The 22,332-nt window shown below is 42.8% G+C and overlaps 1 long non-coding RNA gene across 2 annotated transcripts; it reads left to right on the top strand.

The window, feature by feature from the left end:
- Positions 1-1,048: 1,048 nt before the first annotated feature.
- Positions 1,049-14,040, top strand: LOC116221786. Of its 2 annotated transcripts, none has more exons than XR_004164256.2 (3): positions 1,049-4,269; positions 9,497-9,581; positions 10,585-14,040. It is a non-coding gene; the product is annotated as an uncharacterized LOC116221786 (long non-coding RNA). The 2 variants fall into 2 exon arrangements; XR_004164257.1 differs by lacking the exon at positions 1,049-4,269 and having other exon boundaries at positions 8,061-9,581; positions 10,585-10,655; positions 10,749-10,777.
- The last annotated feature ends 8,292 nt before the right edge of the window (positions 14,041-22,332 follow it).

Here is a 22,332-nt window from a genome sequence, read left to right as displayed (position 1 = left end):
CTGAAAATAGCATTGCAGGATGTGTGGATGGAAATGTGTTCTCGCATGCTACCGGTGTAAAGGAGGGCGTGTGAGGCGCTGGAAATGCACCGGTGAGATAGAGGCCAGCAGCCAGACAGGGTGATTTATTCTGCATCCTCCAGCGTGAAATGAAGTCCGAGCGGCTTTTTAAACAGGCAGCGTGTGCAAACCCCACGCCACCGCTTGTGACACGCCGTGGCGCGCGCCTTTACATAGTCGACCCCGACGCCACACATCTGACACAATGCTAGTAGAAAACCATGTGCCTTAGTCATACACTTACCCAAGCTGAGTTACATGACAGTGTTGGGTCCCCCCCCCTCCTTTCCCATGGATGTCAGCTCGATTGTTTGCCTTCCCTTTCATGAGCATCCTTTCGGCATGACACTAAAAAAAAATTCTCCCTCTTTCTCCCTGTGTGTCTTTCCCTAACACTGAACCCTAACACTAGGATTTCTTGCTGAAATAGATTCATTTCCCAGGCTCTAACCTCTGGCTGCCAGTCTGCTTGCTCTAGGTAATCCTTCTAAGACACGGATAGTGAATTGTGTAATCCCCTCTCATTAGCTTACTCACTGCAGTGCTTTTGAAATAGCTGCGATGCACATGAATATGGAGTCGACGCCCAGGGTTTTAACCATGACATTGCAAATGATTAGTCACCTAAGGTGCAGGCAAGAGACAGAAATAAAATGCCAAAGAAAAAACAGATTTGGTAATATAAAAGATTAGCTCCGCTTGTGATGCCTGCTTTGGGCTCCAGCGATCGAGGGGATGCTATTGCCTTGTTGATAAGTAACACATTGGCCTCTTACCAGCTTTTGGCTTGTTTTCATTCTTTAAAACTATTATTTTAAAGCCTGACTTAGTCCAAATGGAATTGTTTAGCCTTTTGGGAGCAGAGGGTATTAGTAAAGAGCTTGTTTGGGCTATTGTGAAAAAGAAGTTGCAAATAATAGCTGTATATTATTGCATAAAAGAACATTTGTATTCAGCCATTTTTGTAATTACCCAAATATGCCATGCTAACTGCTAACTTAAAGTTCTAGGTTCCAGGGAACCCTGGTCCCTGAAGAAAACTGCAGAAATGGGCAGTGTACTCCAAAAGCAGTGCTCGCTCTCCAGCACCATGACAGTTGGTAAACACAAAGATGTAGCTGAAATAGAGATAATATGAAACGCACTCAGGGTACAAACCATATGCTAAGAGGCACAGTATAACAGAGGTGTGAATGCATGGAGGTCAAATGTGTGGAAAGGTAGACCAGACTATGCATTGTTTGTGTGGCATGGGTGGTGATTTCTTCTGCTCAGAGAACATGATCATGTCCAGGGGAGAAATCAGTGAGTCCTGGATGAGTTCTCACAGAATAGCAATCACTTAGTTGAGATTGCGAAAATTGGATATACTCAGAGAAGTGCACATAGGTTAGCCATCACCAGGACTTTATGGCTGATTACTCTTAAATCCTGCGTACGAAAGCATGTACGAAATGAATTATGTAAATACACGTCACAGAGGAATTGGTGAGGAAGATCGTCTTGGTCAAGTTTAAATCATGGACAGTGACTGCTGCCAACTGTGTGTTTCTATCAAAGAGTGAGTGACAGACCAAAGACACAGAGGTGGACTGGCTTCTGCCTCCACACCCGTCATAGCTGTTTTCTCGACAGTCTCGTAGGCAGCTTTGACAGACAGAGTCATGGCCTTGTTGAATATGTAAATGTGCGGTGGTAAACAGTGTTTTCACTGTATTTCTTTTTAAGTAGAGCCATTAAAGGCAGATTAGATCTCGAGGGACGGGCTATGCCAAAGTGGAAAATTATACGCAGATTGGCATTCAGATGTCTGCGGCTTTATTTTAATTAGGTCAGACACCATGAAGCTTCATGAAACGAAGTTACTGGGGTATAAAATAAGGAGAGCAGCAAAGAGTGGCAAAAGCACTTTACATCATCGTTTTTTTTCTCCTTCTTTTTTTTCTCTCTCTCCCAACAGGTTTGAAACAAGGATAATTTAAACAAGGACATTTGGAATTACTTGGTTGCAGCAACTGAACTGTTTCATTGAGTTAGAAGTCTGTTACAAAAATACCTTCTCAAGGATACGCTCTAACTTCAGAGAGTTGGAAGGGTGTTGTTGAGTATTTGAGCTGACCTTAAAGGTAGACTTTAGCTTAACCTTTATCTTTGCATGCCCCCGTCTAAAATATCCTCCTCTGAACTAGAATCCACACAGAACTGGTGTATGAATTGTGCTGTTGCTATGCTGCAGTGGCAAAGGAACGCAATGCCTTCTTATGTCCTTGTTGGATTTTCTAAAATGCAGATTTATGGAAATTCACCTAGCATTTGCATCCCTCGTCCCAGCGGTTCTGTCCGCATACATTATGTTAAACCACGTTAATGATAGATTATATTTCTGCCACCGCAAAACCTATATTTTTTCTGTAGTCATGTTTCCTTTCTGGATCCTTCCCTTCATCAGACTGGCACAACAACGTTCTCCCCTCTTCTTCAAACAGAGTGGCAAAAAGAGCCCAACTCAGCTGATTTAAAAACTGACAAAATATATAAAAAAATAATAAGAATAAGAATATTTTTTCTTCTTTCTGCTGAACCACACAGAGAAATTATCAGTCTGTGTTCAGTGCATGAAGCTGCAAAAATCCAATGAATGTATTTCACCCTTGGCAATATGCATACATCATACGAGGCAGCAGATAACGCACACAGAGAGACACAATATTGACAATGCAGAGGGACGGGTATTAATCAAACAGAGATAAGTCCATCCATCCAGAGGAGACGCAATGGGAGACGGATGCCAAGGAGAAAGCTAGGACTTCACAGTCAGTGCAGCCAGGCTGGGCTTGGTACAAGGACAAAGGGAAGGTGAGACCACACGCAATTTATTATGCAGCCAACGTGATTTATTCCTGGATCTGGGAAAAAATGATGGCCGTTTTTTGACTGCTTGCCCCTGTTTTTTTTGTGCCACTGCATTTCTTTGATTGAGAGAGGAGAAATGTTCTTTGAAAAGATGTGTTTTTGTAGAGCAGTGGCTAGCAAGATGCAAGTGCAAAATACAACCTAATTTTCTTTTTTCAGTCACGACATGACAAATAAGATAAAAGCTACAGGTGAAATCAGCAACAAGACCGTGGACACATTATTAATGAAAACAAAACAAGTCAGATAATAAACACAAACCATGCTATTACAGAGTGAAGATAGTAAACTACATGCAAAGTTTTTTCACTTTTTGCCAGAAACTTCTGGAAGTTGTGAGTGCCAGTGGAGCCGCAGTAACAGATGTGCCTAATAAGGATCATCTTCAGGAGCAGCTGCATGTTGAATACTGGTTCATTGACCATACAAAGACAAATGACTAACAGCTGTTTTTGCCATCGCCGTCACATCTCGAGGAAGGAATTAAAATATAACAGCATAGTTTCATCTTTTCATCAATCCTCATGTCCCACTCCAAGGTGATTGAGACTGTTTTCTGTTTTTCTTGGAGTACTGTTCACTAATGGTCGACATAAGAGGGAAACTAATTTGGGTGTCTTCATCTATTTTTTAGTGTCTGAGCTGGTAGAACTGATGGCTTTTAATGGAGAAATTCATTTTTTAATTGATGAGGTAATCATTCTGCATTAACCAATCACTGAGGAAATGAATGACTTATTGCCATTTCCCAGGTACTGGTCGTGTAACTTCTCTAAAACTCCTATTAAAACTTGAAGTGCCAATAAACCAACTCAAGTATTAAAAAGAAATATGTTGAAAGACGAACAGAACAAGGTACCCAAATTAAAATGAGGAGATTTATTTGGCAAGGTAGACATAAACTCATGTTGTAAGTTAACTGGCTTGAATTGTGAGGTACGTGTAACTCAGTCATAAAACAAAAATCATATCATCAATCCAGTACAGACCTAACTGAAAAGGAAAGGAGAGTAGAAAGAAACTTTAAATCAATAAAGTAGCATAATATAATACCTGAATCTGATGAGGACCTCACAGGCTGAGTGGTTCTAAAGCAAATTTAAACCTTGGCTACTCCTCTCCTCTCCCCGTTTTTGCCTCATTTGCTATGAACAACAGCTAAATATAGATGCAGAGAATGTAACCGCTGCTAACACTGCCCTTTTGCCACTTCATGTGCACGCCGCTGTTTTGATATGGGCTTAGCCAAATGACGGCGAGGGGGGAAGACATCCTTTCTGTGATCGAGGACCAGAGGTAAACAATTAATGATAGATTAAAAGAGTGGTGGGCTCTCACAAGCTCCTCTGCAGAGAGGGAGCTTACGAAAAGAGATGGAGAGAGAAGAGAGAGAGGTAGAGAGAAAGACAGCGAGGGAGAAGGAGAGAGAATGTGTCTTCTGATTAGTATGTCCATACATTTACATAGATAATGGGGCAATTATGGACTAATCGATAAACTTTTATCACAAGCTGCTGAATCTGCCGATAGCCAAAACAAATAAATACTCCATTTCCTCGATTTTGATACTTAGGCTGTGAAGGCGCCTTAATGTGCTTTATTGATATTTACCAGAGAACCGACTCTGCACACATAAAACAATGAGCGCAGCACCAAGGCAACCCTGCAGGGATTGCGTTTTCAATGCATTTTTCAGTGAGAGTATTAAGAACCACACGCCCTGAAATATCTCATTCTCAGAGACAGATTCATCATGTTAAAAGTAGCCGGTTAACTTGATATGTGTCTCAGGGAGAACTGAGACTAAATGGCAAATTATTGGACAGAAATGGAGTTGGTTACCATCGCTTAAGGCATCAGCTGAAGTCTTTGTTCCTTTAGGCAAGTAAGTCTCATTTGTTATCATTGTTGTCTGAAAGTTCTGTGAGACTAGAGGTAGCCTGTTCGCATGGTTTGGCATTTGATACTTTGTCTTCAGTCATTGTTTTTTTTTTCTCAGGACAGACACTGTGGCTTTAAAGAGGTAACCTGAGTGGTTGCCATGTGCAATGCTGTAGACTGTCAACATGTGACAGCGGTCTGGACTCACATTGTGTATATTGATGAGTGCCAGGCCACAGTGGCAAGCTTCCCAGAGGGTGTGGGGGTCTTTGTAGTGTTCCAAAGTCACACGCAACAACAAAGTCACAACACTAGCTTTCAATAGGTTAACTTCTCCACATTTGATATGTTTTATTGTTACGATACTGTTTTGATGTGCTTTATGGTTCACTGTCAAAATGATGACGAGTCATGGTGCATACTGATGAATGTAGACTAGCACCGGCAGACTTTGGTTTACAGTTTGTGTGTTACAGCTTGGCCATGACTTGTATGATTAACCTCACAAGTTTTCAGAGACAGTGTCCCTGTTTCACCTGCCCCTGACACAGGGTAACCCAGTTCACAGTTGGTCCTGTTTGGACTCTGCTGAATCAGCAGCATTGTTGTAAGGCCTTGTGGCTCTAAGCCACTCCGCCTGGCACTAGTACTAGGCTCTTCCTGTTTTACATTTTTGTATTGGTGATTGTTTACCCGCACTCGCCCCAAACAAAAACCCAGGTTCATGTCGGGTCACGAGAGAGACAAGAGGAAAGAGCGAGAGAGATAGAGAGAGAGAGAGAAAGATGATGGAGGGGAAGAGAGAGCATCATAACAGCTGAGTCATCGCTGCAGCTCCAAAGCTCTGTCTGCATCCCGATTAGCTGGTGTCAAGGACATCCCTTACACCAAGACTAGAGGAGTGTCAAGACACCCTTAAAATAAATTCATTTATGCCAGCAGTTTCTCCCGCCAAACGGTCAACACTTGACTCTGCCGTTACTGCTCTGCAACTCTATATTCTGTTCAGGTGGTGCTCGACTCCAAAAGAAACCGTCTTTGACCTCATTAATTGATTTCACTGGGAGCTCTTACCATTTCTTCGTTGCCTCCCAAAACAGTGGGAAGCTGCTAGGTTTGGTCAAGACTGCAAAAGTAAGATGGCTAAGGTAGCACGGATCCCTCTAGGCCAGGCAAGAGGAATTTCAATCAGACACAGGCAACCGATAACGCACTCAATGTGAGCACCTTTGCCATGTTCTTTCGCTAATTGGCAAGACACATTTTGTAGAATCTTTAATGCCGCCTCAGCCGATGCAAGACTTTTTTGACGCCTCTCTCATCCTGTTGAGGCGGTTAACAGAACACCTGTTTTCTTTTGTTCTTTTTCCCCCGGTTTTCAAGTGGAGTGTAACATTAACTAGCCCTCTGCTTATAACGTTAAGAGGCGGGTGTTGCACAAAACATAAACTGGGACTAGGTATCTGAAGTTGAAAGAGTAGCTTCTTGTAATCTATTTAATAGAGCCTGTGGAATTGAATGTGTTCTGCCATTAGCTGCACTGTCTATATTTTATAAATCCCATCATGCTTTGTGATATGGAGTCCTCCCTCAGGTTGATGTTACTTTGGTTAATCAATGTTTTTAGCTAAGGGTGCACAGTAACATATCTACTGCATTTCTCCCAGTTGGGATACAGCAGGTGCATTTTATGAAGGTATTTCCTCTTAGTTTTAATGTAATTCTGTGACACCTAAATGGCCAGGTGAGATTACAAAGAGCCTTACATCAGCACGATATGACAGCGTTTTATGTCACAAATATAGATATTATGCAAAGAGATAACTTGTTGCTATTAAACTACTCCGATAAGAGAAGCTTTTACCCCGCAGGCTCTAAAAAATGGGGCACTTTGCAAAACCTTCTATTTTTTTCCCCACAGAAAGCATTTTTCCTTTTACTGCCTCTTTGTGAAGATACAGCTCACTAAATGTAAAACATATGGGACCAGAGCAGACATTTAGGCCATACTCCTTGTGTTCATTAAATTGTAAGGGATGCCTTATGCTGCGAACTGTCAATCAGTATTAATGTTTTAGCATGCATGGAATTTGTGTGATTACCCGGAGGAGCAGGTATCAGATCCGATTAATACAGTCTTACTGCACGGCCACGGCCCAACGAGGCCATGAATCCTAATATGCTCTTTTGAGGGGGAGCAGGTGGTCGTTAAAAGCATGCAGAATGAGTTGTTTCTTTTTCTCCCTGCGATGCACTGCTTCTCTCGTGAAGCAGACATCATTATCACTTCCTTTCGGCCAGTCTAGAACTTTCTGCACTGGTAATATGGACATTTGCAGTTTCCTAGGTTACTGGTATTACCAGGCTTTGTGATATATGCAATTCTATGGTCTGAAATGTATAGTCATTCATCTTTGCAGTCCAGGTAACATGGGAGCAAGCCACTTAGAACATGTCAGGATAGGATGTTTATAATACTCTGTATTACTATATGTAATGCCTACTGTATATGTTAGGGAATGTACTTGTGGCACTTTTTCCATTACACAGAGTTAAATGTATAGCGGAATGTACCTATGAAAGGGATGACTGACAGTTCACCTAATCATTGATATTCTGGGAATATGACAGAGCTCTGGAAATCAGGTACAATCAAATATCCCATATTTATCCAGGACATCACACGCATTAGAGGCAAATCCAAATTTAACGTGACAAGGGGCGATGTGAACCACAACAGACCTCGAGCAAACCGCTCGGCGTGGCACTAATTAAGAGTTTTACAGATTCTGACAGGTATAAGACTGATTCCAAGAAATGTTTGTAAATAGCCGTTCCCCACCAGTAACCAGGAAGTTGGGAAACAGAGAAAGACTGATGTCATGCGGCGCAGGCCCGACTCGTGAACGAGCTCGCCTATGTTTGTGGCGATGTAAAGAGGGCTTTCAAAGGCAGCTGTAATTAAAAAAACGCAAGCTGACAGGAATTCCGCTTCACCCCAGGCTCCGATAAGGACTTAAGATGCTTGTAATTACACCAATGAACAACTTGAAAGAGCTGCTATAACGCTGTGCGCTCGCTCCAATTTCATTTTGCACTTGAGAAGCGAATAATTTCCATTTTTCTGTATATAGAAATGTGTGTTTTAGAAGCTTTCCATTAATTCTCATTTGTAGCAATTCATTTAACTTAAAGGCCATGAATGTCGATCGTGAACCCTTGTCTTCTCTTAGATTACATTGTAAATGCAGAATTATGCCCTTCGACGTGTTCGCTATGAAGAAGGCATTTGAACGACCCACTTTAATATTCTCCGTACTCTTCCGAGAGTTAGTTTTGTGCACGTGAAGGTTACAGAGAACATGGCTGTTCTCGGGACATCAGTTCTCGCAGCGCCGCGTTTGCCCATCGCCCAGTGAGGAACTGGAATGAGCGCTGGGGTAAGGCTGGCCCGCTGCCAACGCTGGCCGAATATCAGTTCTGTGCCGCCGCGCTGCTGTGATGGCCCATTGTTTAGCCGCAACATGGACCTGAGGCTTATCTGCTCTGCTGGCTCAGACTTCAATTACCTGCACTGCTGTAATTTAAAAGCGGCGTTTGATTAAGCCATTTGTGTGCGACGCAATGAGTGTTTATCTCCATCCGTGTGTTTACACGGCTGGATGCGAATGCAGTGTGGGAACTTTGCACTGTGGCTGACGTCCTCCATGTGCCAAACATATGATAAGTAATGTTTATTTGTCCAAAGTGTCACTCATATGTTCTGGGCTGGCCGAGTTCAGATTGCGGCTAAATTAAAAAGATCTATATCTGCATTCCCCCACTAAGCAATGGACATCTATCTTAATTATGTTTTGCATTTGAGGTGGCTCTGTGAGATACGGTGAAATTGTATACCTCCGTCTCCTCACGGTCCCTGCATTAGACAACTGCTCGCTTGATGAAGGCTCAAGCATTCGGCTGAAATGTCTCTTCTGATGGGTGTTTTCTCCCAACGCCGATTTGCTCACCGTCTTGCTGGGCTGACTTTCCAAGTGGGTTTGTCCATTTGTAACCTGTCCGCGACAGGAACTATCCATGGTGCTGAAGTATGTTCACGGCTCAGGCAGTCAAACACGGTTTTAGGCCAATTGCTACCCTCACCACTGTGAGCTCTGGAATGGATCCCTTAATTTAAGGAATCTCATTACATATGTGCATAACGAGTTTAATTTTACTGACCATGGTTTTAGGAGTAAAATACAGACTATTTCTAATTACGGTTTCATACTAGAGGCCTGTGCCAAGTGTCTGTAGCACATTTTGACATTACATATTTTACAGCGCGAGAGAAAATTTATATTTTTTCATATAAATTTCTAAAACTTTGCCTTGAGCAACAAAGCATATCCTTGACACTTGGCTGACATGTGACATGGCCTCACCACTAATGAGCTGTGAGGGTTTTTTTTGTTTTTGTTTTGACATTTAATTACATCAGGCCTATCTGAGGACCAAACAGTGATAATATAATATGGCTTAGGGGTGCAATGAAAAGATAATTTTTACCTTCTATTTAACTCTGTGATTAAAGTAGCTCTTGATCTCCTCTTAATTAATTGTGTTGATCTAATTAAGAGACACGCTTCCATTCCCTTAATAGGACACGCTGGGGTGACTCTGTGGATCCTGATGAGGATAAATCTGACTCCATGAACTCTATGGAACAGCTAGAGCATTTGAATAGAGTAAGGAAAAACTTGAAACTCTAAAGTAAAATAACTGTAATGTGTGCACATTGTAAGGTAAACAAATAACAATTATTAATTACCATCTAAAATGAAATATGTTATTACGTTAGCATGTAGCATACGGTATGACAGCTTTAGTAGCTATAAAAGTATAGGTCATATTATGTGAAATCCTCAGCAGGAGAGTTTTGTACATCAGAAGCTCGAACGATGCTAAGGTCAGAAGGACATTTGTGCAGAGAACTTGTGTATAAATATGCTAAATGTTTGCCAGAGGTCCATGTTCGGGATGTCACTGTTGGGAAGAAGCCTCTGCCAAGAGACTTTAGTTAATTATGTTTTCCAAATTGAACTTCAGGGTTTCACATCATGAACTGCTCAGTGGGTGAGAGCAGAGCTGAGGCTACTTTAGAGGCCCACTGCTCATATTTTACAAATACACCACAAATTATGACAAACATGTTTCCTATGAGGCAGTGATACATTGGCTCCTTGGAGTAGTAAAAGTAATTGCTCACAGGTGAAATTGATTCCCCACAGTTGGTTAAATAATTCGATACCATGGCCAGGTAAGTGACTAATGAGGAGATATATCGAAAGGAACTGAACCATATTTCTCATTGTTTAGGCTGTGTGTTTATCTCAGTATCTGCTGTATAATCATCTACTAATAATTATTAAGTTGCACACATTAACTAATGATTCATTCAGGGCTACTAAGCATGTGTTAATTACAAAATTACTGGAAATTAAAATAAAGTAATAACAATTAGAAACAAAGTATGATTCTGTTATCATAATAATATTAACACAATGCATTTGACATTATGGAACCAGATTAGCAAGCAAATCAAAAATGTATCTCTTTCTTGATAATATGCATCATCGAAAGCAGAATCACTGTGTGAGCTGTCAGTGTCAGAGCTGATATTTCACACACTTGAAATTCATGTTGTGTTAAAATATGAATAATTTACGGTATTTGTTTTTGATTTACCAGCCATGTTCATCTTACCTAATCTTTTGCTTTCCGTGGGAGGCTGGTCCAAGAGGATAACCAAAAGGGAAATGGTAGTATTAGTATTGCTGCTCCACACCTTCCCTTTGCTTGGACACAGGTATTGCATGTCTCCTTTTATAAGCTTTCTTTTTGGACTTTTCTAGCCTTCATTTGACAATGGACAGGAGAGAGAAGATACAACAGGACAACAATGAGTGGGAGAGAGAGAGATGGGGCGTGGGCTGGAGAGATGACTCCTGGGTACTGGACCTACGCTACCTCTGCGCTACGGCTACACCCGTGGGGCCGTCTCTTAAGTTTAGATTGGATATGATCTAATGATCAGATAGTTTGCTCAGGCACAGCAACTCAAAGAAAGAATTGGATCTGTGGAAATGAAACATGTATCACGTCACCATAACATGTGTTTGACATGACCTCCACTCCCATACAAACGTGCGCACAAACACACACACAAACACACACACACACACACACACACACACACACACACACACACACACACACACACATATATATACACTCGCACTACCCCAGCTCTTTGCAATCTCCTTCCAGGCGCTACCAAGGAGTATTTGTGTCTGTAACAATGTCATTACAACAGCTGACAAAGAATAACATGTTCCTAGGGCACATTGGTGTGGCTGTTATGGTGGTGTTTTGTGTGTGTATGTGTTTGTGTGTGTGTGTGTGTGTGTGTGGTTGTGTGTATGTGTGTGTGTTTGGGAGGGGTAATGATGGGAGAAGCTTTCCTTTCATACTGATTGCCGCAGACTCAGGGTAATGGAACATTAGAGCCCTTCCACAAATCTCTTTCCGTGTGCGCGCGAAGGGCCGGCGAATGACTGGTTGCTTCGTCTCCACTTTGCAGAGATTTCAGATGTATATGTTGCCCCTCTATGGTACATTGCTATTTAATGACCCTTACTCCTCAAAGTTGTGCAATCTATCGTGGCACACACATGCTGTGTTGGCAAGTGGATTGTATGAATAGGTTTCACCTCCATTTTTTCCCCTTTGTGCTTGGACCTTTCTGTACAGCTAAGCTGTAGCAAATGACTGTTAGGCTGTTCTGTGTCTGCATAGAATACATAAAAGCTATACATAAAATTATCTGCAGTGAGAGGCAATCTCAGGGGAAAATAGTGAACTGACATACCAGCATTGTGATAAGGGCAACTCTCTCTCTCGCTTTCGCTCACACACACACACACACACACACACACACACACACACACACACACAATCACATACTCATACACACACACACGTTAACAGTTGCAGTAAAATCTTCAGATGCTACTGACCTTGAGTGTTAAAATTGCAGTCAGACAAAAAGCGCAGTGACACCCAGGCACTTTGCAGCTGGATTGCAGGCCTGCCAGTAAGCATTGTTCTCTAAGCACAGTCAGTGATGGATTGTCTGTTGACAGAAAGCATCCACTCCTCATCAAAGAGAACCAGACAAACAGGTCCTAACTGGCAGCCAAAGAGGCATTTACCCTCCACCAAGATTTGGAAACAGGAAATCAATGTTTCACTGCTTCTTGCTATCAGGGCAGCTCAGTAGACATCTCACCACCATCCCATCCACACCAGGCCCTCTGTGGTCCTGCTGGATGGGCACATTTGACGGGTTGAATCCCATCTGGGTGTCAGCGTTGACCCCCTGGCTCTGCTCCTGGAAGAAAATGAGCGTTCTGCTCCCAGTGAACACAGTAATGATTTGGTTTCATTGCGGTAATGCAGGCCCACACTGCCAAGTCACATTTCCAACGAGTCCAATGTCCCTTACGTAACGGCTAATGTTGTTGTTTTGTTGACTGTTGTCCAATTTGACTTTGATCGGGCCACCAAGTGCGATTCCAAATCTCGAGTAGGCACTTTCAAGTGTATGGAAAATTTCTGCATGAAAAGCTACACACTGTGCCTGTTTAATGACTGAGTGCATGGCATTGTGGACGTATTTGAAAAATGGCCAGGGTGGTCCCAGTCCAATCCTGAATAGGAGTGTGTATCTGCATGCAATTTAGGGTTTTGTGTGAGGGTAGCGCTCCATTCTAATGATATGTGTGAGAGAGAGAGAGAGAAAGAGAAAGAGAGAGAGAGAGCGAGAGAGAGAGAGAGAGAGAGAGACCGGGAAACAGGGATTAATTTACTGTCTGGTTCTCCTCCCCGGAAGCAATAATGTAGCCTTGTGTTGTCCTACCACTCCCTAAACAATGCTCAGTAGATAATTACAACTTAATTATTTGAATTATCAGTGTAGAAAACGTGGCAACTTCATTTGATGTTTAAATATCCCCTCTCCGAGGCTGCCACTTCTGCCTTGCTCCCAGCCTTGCTAATTAAATGGGTAGTGTCCCTGTATGGATCATTGACTGCTACTGATTAAGGAATGATGGGATAGGCTATATAAATCAAAGACAACCAACCCAGCTAATTAGATGTCCTCACCATTACATCCAAGACTATCCTTTGGAGATAAGAATCTCTTTTACATAATAAGCTTCATTATTAGATAGCATCACCGCAGTTGCCCCCGCCATGATGTCGACTAGTATAACAATGGAAATTTCACAAAAGGAAGGCGTGTTACGTATTAAATTTATCAGGGTGGAAGCTAGTAGCCAGTTTTATTCCAAATGAGTGTCAAAGAAGAGCAGGTGGATTATTCATGCCTTGGAATGATGACAATATCAGTTCACGTTATGATGACATCTTTCTCAAATGAATAAATGCTTATACAGTACATAAACATATGTGTGTATGTCTCTCTGTTCGTTTTTAACGGCTCATATGGTGTTTTCAACAACGATATATTACAAATTATAAATTGTTATTTACATAGATTTTCACATAATGACAACTTTGCATACTGACAACTTTTCTGTAATATGCAGCCTCGGGGCCGGTATGATTTAAACATTCACTCATCCAAATTTCACAGCTAAAATTGACAGTGCAGTCCCTCCTCAATATTTATTTCATATTAGTGTGGCATTTATTCCCTGTTTAGATAGCCTAATAGGGAGTATTACTTAAAGAAACCATCTTCCCTTTTTATTGTTATGAGCAAACGTGAAGGTGAGCCGTTTGTTTACAGCCTTATGCAGTGCATATCACTTACTGCCCCTCTGTGGCTTCTGTCCCCCTCCTCTCTTTTTTCACTTTCCCTCTCTCTTTCCTCCTCTCTCCAGAGGTTTTCTGTCTTATGGTTTAACGGGCCAGATGTCGGTGCCTTTAGATGTCTTTAAATGCTGTAGAACACCCCTGGGCCCGTGTGCTGTGACAGCCTCCTCGCTGTGATAATAGCCTTAATCAGTCCTCAGTGGGTTCTCCATTAGCCCACTTTGGTACTGGAATGTCTTACACTTGGCATTGTCAGTGCCCTCTGTCCTAATTCTAGACTGACATTAATTGACAACCAACAAAAGCAGACGCACGTCATAAATTATCCATAACCTTGTTTGAGGATTTTTTTTTAATACATCCGAGTCATCCTTAATGGCGGGGGTTGAAATATCAGGCGACCATGCTTGTCACTCTTTGTCATAAAGTCAATATGGAGCTATTATGAGTCTGACATGGTATCACCCATATGATGGGTCACACCCATCATGTCAGATGAGGCATGTTGACCTCTGAGTGACTGACCGTCAGATGTTTGGGCTACAACAGTTAATGTGCTGTGACTTGATGCAAGGCTGATGACATGTTGCAATAAACACACAAGGGCAAAGAAAGGACATGCATGCAGTTGTAAGCCGAGTTGCTGACGATGGACAATAAGATGAATTACAGTAGAGAGAGTACAAAAGTTGCTAAACTCTCCAATTTCTTTCAAGCTAATAGAAGCCTATTCTTGTGACATTGCTTTTAGTGGGACGGTTAAGGGTATCCTAAGTATTAAAATGTAGTGGGTCGGATTTTCAAACAGTGGGAGTGAATAGGAGACTGTGTGCGCCCTGCAAAGCCATGATTATCTTTTCAAAGTCCTTTTCTTGAGGTCATTAGTGCACACTTTCACAAGTTGTCGACGAATCTAAGGAGGTGGTTTGTGGTAATTATTCTCCTGAAAATGTGACCTGTTGGGACTTTTATTGCAGCTAACAAAGCCGCCATTGTGTCTTTTCCATACAATGCTCATAGACATCACATGGAGCAAGTCTAAAGGTCGTGGGCTCGGTTGCAGCTTTCCATAATACCTTGGTTTTTCTGTCTCATTAATATCACACCCTATAGGTGATTATTTCAACTGACCCTCCAAATGGTTCCCGCTCTCTTGGTCACATTTCACTTCTAACACCTCCATGTATCACGGCATAATCTCTGACAGCTACATTAGTTCAGATATAAGACAAAAGTATGAAGGACGTGTCATTACCATCACAGCTAATTACCCCGAGTCCACCATGTCACCTGAATTAACATATCAGTGTTAAAGCAGCCGCTATACTCTTGTTCTTGGCTATATTAAACCACAGCAGGGTGTAGAAAGAGATGGATAATCAGAGGGCTGGCTGAATGAAGTGGTGGGCTTTTGAACACCCAACCGGAAGCGCCTTCCTTAATGCCTCCCCTTCAGCTACCACTGTATCACATTTCCCCTTTCAGAAAGGGGGAGCTGATGGTAATCAGGAGATTGTGTTTTTTTCCTAGGCCTTAAGGTTGAGGGCGTTTATGTTAGTGTGTGTGAGTGTGAGTGTGTGACAGAGAGAGAGAGGAAAAGGGAGTGCGTGGGATTATGGGTAAAGTTAAGTAAAAGAAGTGCTGATGACGACCAAATAATGAATGAGTCTTATCACCTTGTGGCATCTTGACCCTGCCAGGGCTTGCCAGCAGTCAAAGGCTGTAAGAATGTGGGGGTACGATAATTAGAGAGGGAAAGGAAAAGAAGAAAAGAAAAGAGGGGAAAAATGATTCACAGATGGCGAGGTAACCATAGTCACTCTTTATTACACACTGAGTGCAGTGGGAGCTCTCAAAATGGCCTATCAAATGAGACTATCATTAAAAGAGTCGTGAATTATTTGTGCGTTTTTAAAGGTCCTTTGTATCTGTCCTTTCCAATGGTTATGTCTTGGGAACAGAGTAGTTGTTTGCATAGCTAATGTCACCTATAAATTAGAAAGCTTGATGTTGTGTTGTGTTCCACTGTTTGGAAAACAGTTGCTGTCTGTCCTTACTTTGTTGTTGCAGTGAAAGAGTGTCATAGTCTCGGGACAAAAGTTCAAGGGACAGAGTGTACTGTCCCATCCTGTTCTATTGCTTCCCAAGCAAACTTCAGCATATGTCTTTCAGAGTAGTGTGGGCCATCATGGCTTTACAACATGTCACAGAGTAACAGTGAGAGATGACAGCATTGATTTTAAAAAAGTAATCATAAAAAAATGGAAAAAAAGAAAGACAACGAGTGAGTGAAAGAGCGACAGAAAGAGAGAGTGGGAGGGGTATATCTATGTCTGCAGGACTGTATCGCTTTTGTTTGTGTCACAGTCTCAGCAAAAGTGTTTGTGAATCTGCTTGTCTGAATGTGTCTTGGAGGCACTAGCAAAAGGGTGTGTGTACGTGTGTGTGTGTTGCTGTTTGTGTGTGTGTGTGTGTGTGTGTGTGTGTGTGTGTGTGTATGTGAGAGAGAGAAAGCCATGAGGGTAGGTGTCTGTATGCATGTGTGTGTGTGTGTGTGTTGTTGTTGTTGTTGTTGTTGTTGTTACTTCTGTATGTGAGAGATAGAGCCATGAGTGAGAGAGCTAGAGAGAGAGAGAGAGAGAGTGAGAGAGAGAGTGTGTATGTGTGTGTGTGTGTCTGTCTGTTCACTCATCTAACTGTGAGGAAGCGAGAATCGCAAGAGGGTGAGTGTATGTGTGTGTGTGCACAGTTTGCTAAAACGTGTAACACCAGTTGGAGAAATGACAAGAAGAAGCAATCTGCCCAGCCCTGCGGGGCGCCTATCACCAGGCTGTGTGCCATCAGTGCCTACAGTGGCTGGCGGCTGTAAACTCTGGTGTCTGTTGAATCAATGGCATTATAAAATTCAAAGGGAAAAATAGCACTGGGGAGAATCTATCAGGAATCAGGGCTGTTGTGCCCTCGATTAAAACCATAAAACAAATGACACTGGTCCAGGGCTGATGGGAGCTAGTAGACTTTAAACGGAGAATGTCGAAAGTACCCAACTGACAGAAACTGGACAGGAAAAAAAGATTAAAGTTCATCAGATGACTACTGAGGTAAAGAACGATGGAACAATGGAATTTTGTGTCAGCTTGGAAGTGAATTTTTCTGAATGTGTCTGTTCCTCTTTCATATCAATTGCTAGGCTGATTCATGCAATTTAATAAAACACGTCTCAGTTCTCTGGCAAATGTTGTGCACACATTACATCTGAATTGTTGTCCTATGTGTCTATTCCTCTGCCATATAATTTGCTTGGCTGATCTATGCAATTCAATAAAACACGTCGCCGTTATCTCCCAAACCGATGTGTACATTGCTTCTGCATCATTTTACATCTGCACAGATATGTTCCCAGTCCTTCTCTAAGCTGCCAACTTGCGTTCATCTGTCCTCGTAAGTCGCCACTAACAGCCATGTCTCACTTAGAAGTTTCCCTCACACACTTGTGTGGATGTTGCCGGTGTCCGAGTCCGTTTCCCACTCATTGTTTTTAAGGGGTAATTAGTTTTGCAATCCCACGTGCCAATGTGTGCGCCTATTTAGATGGAAAGGCACCCCCAGGAGTGGCTGTAAGTGGCCAATCACTCATTTTGAGTAATTGCGCAGGTGAAATGTAAGTAAACTCTGGGAGCGTGCATGGTTGCCTGGGCACCAGATGCCCATGATGGCTGCCAACAAACGGGCCTGTGACGGACTCATTAAGTAAGGAATGCAGACTCTGTTGGCCCCCTCTTTACTCCCTCCACACCAGCCTCTCTCTCTCTCTCTCTGGCTCTCTCTACCTTTCTCTCCTCCTCTCTCTGGCTCTTTCCCTCTGCCCAGTTCTTTCTCCACAATAGCCCTGACACTTCCTCAAGCCAGTGGAGCATCTGCTGAGAGATAGTCCTCTGTCAAGGCTTGTTGCCAGCAAGGACATATTCTTATTCATTGTGCAGATACTAACACAATATTTTATTTTGAATTAAACAAATAAATTAACAAAATACATAGCATTGAAGACGGGGCCACAGGGAACTGTTTATGGCGTTGCAGAAAGGTAAACTGTTTCCTCTAAGCAGTAGATTATGAAAACATTAAGCAACAATTACTATAATGAGAATTATTGAAGCGTACGGCGGCAGACATGCAGTGTGCATCTGGCTTCTGCAGCTGGCTTCAGAGGCAGAGCGCGACGAGGAGGCAGGAGGGACGTGGTTTTTAATTTACCTCTGCCAAGCAGGCCTTCCGCGGTGGATGGTGAAATGACGTCCTGGCAGTGGGCACGCTCTGCAAACGATCTCATAAACTGATGAATTGGTGGCGCGGCCGGAGGTCAGAATGCTGTGCGCCCGTTCCGTTGTCATGCATCCGGTGATGGATAACTGGCACCGGTAAATATGATGCCACCCAGGATGACAGTAACACAGACTCTCTTTTCATCTTTAATTGAATCGGAAACAAGGAGAGAGGGAGCATTGTGCAGCTTGGAACGCTGTACGGGTTTTGCCGTCATTTATGTCGATTGTGTTCCTTTCATAAAGAGACTAGACTGGTAGCAACAGTGCAAAACCATAGCAGCGCAGATTGCTGTTTTGCGTGTTTAAACGATCCAAATGTTGGGGAAAAAAGCTGTGTGTGTTTGTGTGTGTGTGTTTCATCTGTATGCCGGACTAATATTTGAGAGCCATAACATCTGCTGCTTGGAAGTGATTATGTCAGATTTGATTAGGCTCCCGACACATAACAAAGTTGAATGCACACAGCTTGTGCTCATTGGCTCAACTTGTGATTACATGAGAAGGTTTGGTGATGACAGCTAATGCCATTAGCATTTCCGAACATTATCCTCGCATGTCTTGATTTCGCACATGTGCTTTTTGGGGAACACAGGTGCTCTGCCAAACATCTTCAGTTTGGACTCATTCATATGGTAGCCAATGTTGATTTCAATCATGTTGTCTAATGGCAGGCAGTTTGACTCCATATGCACTTAATCTGTAGCCTGGATGCCAGACGAATTTAGCCACGCCCACAAATGTTTTGGTCGGGAAGTTCGGTCTGGTGTCGCTCCGTTGGGGAGAAATTATCTCCTCACAAAAATCTGTGAGGAGATAGATAGACCAATCAAATTGTCAGGGCGGGCTTTATACGATGATGGACAGATGATCAACCCTAACGTAATCAACCACGTCACCAAAGAGCTTTTGGGGTGAATTCGTTTTCAACAAACATGGCTGCCGTTGGAGAGCTGAAATGTGGAAATTCGAGTCTGTTTTAGAAGACATTGACAGCACATTCATTTTGAAAGAGGAACAGAGAAACGCGATCAAGGCATTTGTCGATCGAAAAGATGTTTTTGCCGTCCTTCCTACGGGATCCGGTAAAAGTTTAATGTATCAGCTGGCCCCATGGTCTACGTTATGGTCATAATTTGGTCATAATATGGTCATACGTTGCTCTGATTGGTTCTAGATATATCCAATTGAGCGAAGAGGCATTTTTTCCCCTGGTTCGGTTGAAACACGCCCCATAATCACAGTCCAACGGAGCGGTATCAGACTCATATTCTGACTAGAATTATGAGTATGACATCGTCAGGCTACTTAATCTGGCAGACTTGCAGACATTCTATTTACTTTCAGTGCCAGGCCTAAATGCAACAAAGGGCGTACTGTGTAGTATAAGCTAAGTTAAAATAACAAACCTACACAGTTTATTTCTTTCTGCAGAATTGTGTTATTTCAATAGTTAATTCGTTGATGTAATGGTGTGCAACCAACAGGACTATATGCTTATCTCTAGCCATGCCCTGTCTTTGTACTCAAGTAAGTCTGTGTAATTCATAACCAGCTCTCGTACAGCATAAACTATAAAATGATTCAAGAATAGCATCTTGTGACAGAGTCGTACATAATGAAAATGTATGCACAGACCAGAGAGTTAGAAGTGATATACAGATGTTGGTTACAAATGGGATTTTCCACTTGCAGTCAACCTGCAACTTCCATCAATTTATGTTGTTGTTTGGGGACCCTACTAAGCCAGCAAGCTGACATCGACATTACTTCACACATCTCCCAACCATTAGCAAAGGCGAACACGCCACTCGGATGTTCCAGTTAAAAAACACATTATCACACCCTGGTCATAAATTCCTTCCAAAATGTTTATAAGCTATGCAGAACACAGTTAGAGGTGGGGCAGTGATACACGAGTTATACGTCGTAAATCATTTATATGTTCCGCGAAAACGTTTTTTAGCATCGCACCACTCCACAGGCTCTAATGAATTAGCCTCCCGCCGAACGCGTAAAAATACGGACCAACTTCTGGAGTTTTGTACTTGTATTAATTCTCGACGTCTGGCAGAGGAGTAGGTAATTTACTGCGTCATATTGAGCCCCGCCCCTAATGCTCCCATTAAATCACAAGAGGTGGATTAAGACTGAGGAGCGCAGAGCCCGACAAGACATACAGTAGCGCGGCACCGAGTCCAAACTTCAAGATGGATGGGCGCAGCTCCAGTCCAAGATGGGACGCCTCCGCCGGGCAGTTTGCAGCCGGTGGAGCCCATCAATCAAGGCGGCAGCAGAGGTGCGCGCGGCTCAGGTGGTGGTAATGATCCGGGCAGCATGTGGTCGCCCTCTTCCCGGCTGGCGAGGTCCAAAGGGTCTGCCCCGTCCGACGGACCCCGTGGTCTTCTCACCACCATCGTCCATCATCGCTCGCAAGGCTGGGGGCTTCTTCCTCCTCCTCCTCTTCCTCATCCTCCTCCTCTTCCTCTGTTTTGTCGAAGAATGCTCTCCAGTAGCAAACTTTAGATTAGCCAAGGCACAGATTGTGTAGCAAGTAATTAAATGTGGATTTTTAGCACTCAATAGCTATTGACCATTATTTACTTCAGGGAATGTTGTCAAGTCCATGACTGACAGTGGGTTGAGAGGTTTCCTTTGCTGAAGCTCAGTGCTTTGTTGTTCTGTAGAAATGTATTTTCATAAAATTCAACAACACTGTCTTATTGTTTGAATGAATTGTCAATCAAATTGTCAGGTAGCAATGTATCTGGAGATGATAAACATGAAGCTATGTCTACATTATTTGTCAAAATCCCCCATTAACTCTGTCTTAAAAATGTCAAGCTCTTCATGTGCAAATTATGTAAGTAGATGTATGATGGAAAGCTAACAGGAGGAGGGATTTATCTGGACTGTGAGTTAAGTGGTATACTCACTTCTATCACTTCTATCATTGTCAGTAGCCGTAGCCCTGATTCACTGACTGTGGCGGTCTGTACTCTGTTCTCGTTCACCTTGTTCTTCACTTCACCTTCTCGCTGGAGACCACTGGAGCAGCGCATGATATGATGGAACCAAACATTATCTGCAGAACTGTTCTGACAGTCAGTTGGCCTCAGTCAGCAAAAGTCTGGCCGTCCAGTATGAAACTCTGCTTACTGAAGGCCTTCTGAGAAAATGACTTTAAAAAGTGCAGTGGCACACCTGTTATTGTGACTATCTCAAAATGGTCAGTTAGGGGTACCCGTATGCTGAATCTAACTGTTCCATTTGCTCATGTGTTAGTGCCATTATCTATCTCCTCTCCTGTGAGTACCCTGAGTTTGCACAGTCAGACTGGTCAATTTCAGGCATCTTGCATCATGAGCAGATAGATATTCGAGTCATTACAGCTCCCCTTTTTGCCCTTTGCACCCACTTTATGGAGATGGTTGGCCATTCGTAACATTTTCGATGGAGAGGAGCTATCTTAGGGTGAAAGAGGCTGGCGGTTGGCAGGATGGCTCTGCCTAATAGCAGGTCATTAATACAAGACTTGACATTACTCAAAGTTTATGTGCTCCGAGTGCTCCCCCTTACACGGCCTTCTCACATCTTCCTCTTCATTAAAGGACAGATTTTACGGCGCATCATATTCTTTATGCCTGCCACACAAACATGTCATGCTCCCACCGGCGGATGTCCTTGCGAATCCCATAAACAGAGGCTTATGGATGTGATTACTATGGCCTAGCCATTCAGCGGTTTCACATGCCCAGCGGAGCTTTAGAGTGACTTATTATGGAGGTGTGCAGTGAGCGGCGCCCGAGATGCAGAAGATGCGGCACCTCTAAACAGCTGGTTCAAGTCTGCTGGTTTTATGCAATTTCAGTGGCTATGGTACCTCAAGGGATCGGTGGGGGTATTTATTAACTCATATTTCTTTCAGTGTTATAGATTTACATGCTGTAGAAACTGAATCAGCAGCCATTTGGTGAGTGTGAACAGGTACGTCCTTCAAAAATGTCCCTTGTTTTTTTTCACTATTTTGTGGGTCTCAGTGTCTATATTGATTTCTCCCCAGGATTAGGTCACATAGGATGTGCTGTGTTGTTGGGATCACATTTGACAAGTATTGTGGTTTGATTTGTTGTAAGGGCCATATTGGAGGAGCTTACAGTCTTTGAAGTCATAGCTCTCTGTCCTCTAAACCACTGCCGATTGGTTCATCAGTGATGCCATCAAACACAGCATATTACAAAAGCCTGAATTGAAGCCTGTTCCAACACACAAA

This window comes from Clupea harengus, chromosome 9 (assembly GCF_900700415.2).
Source record: "Clupea harengus chromosome 9, Ch_v2.0.2, whole genome shotgun sequence".
Classification (NCBI taxonomy): domain Eukaryota; kingdom Metazoa; phylum Chordata; class Actinopteri; order Clupeiformes; family Clupeidae; genus Clupea; species Clupea harengus.
Note: the sequence above shows the minus strand (reverse complement) of the source record. Positions and strands in the feature narration are given on the sequence as shown.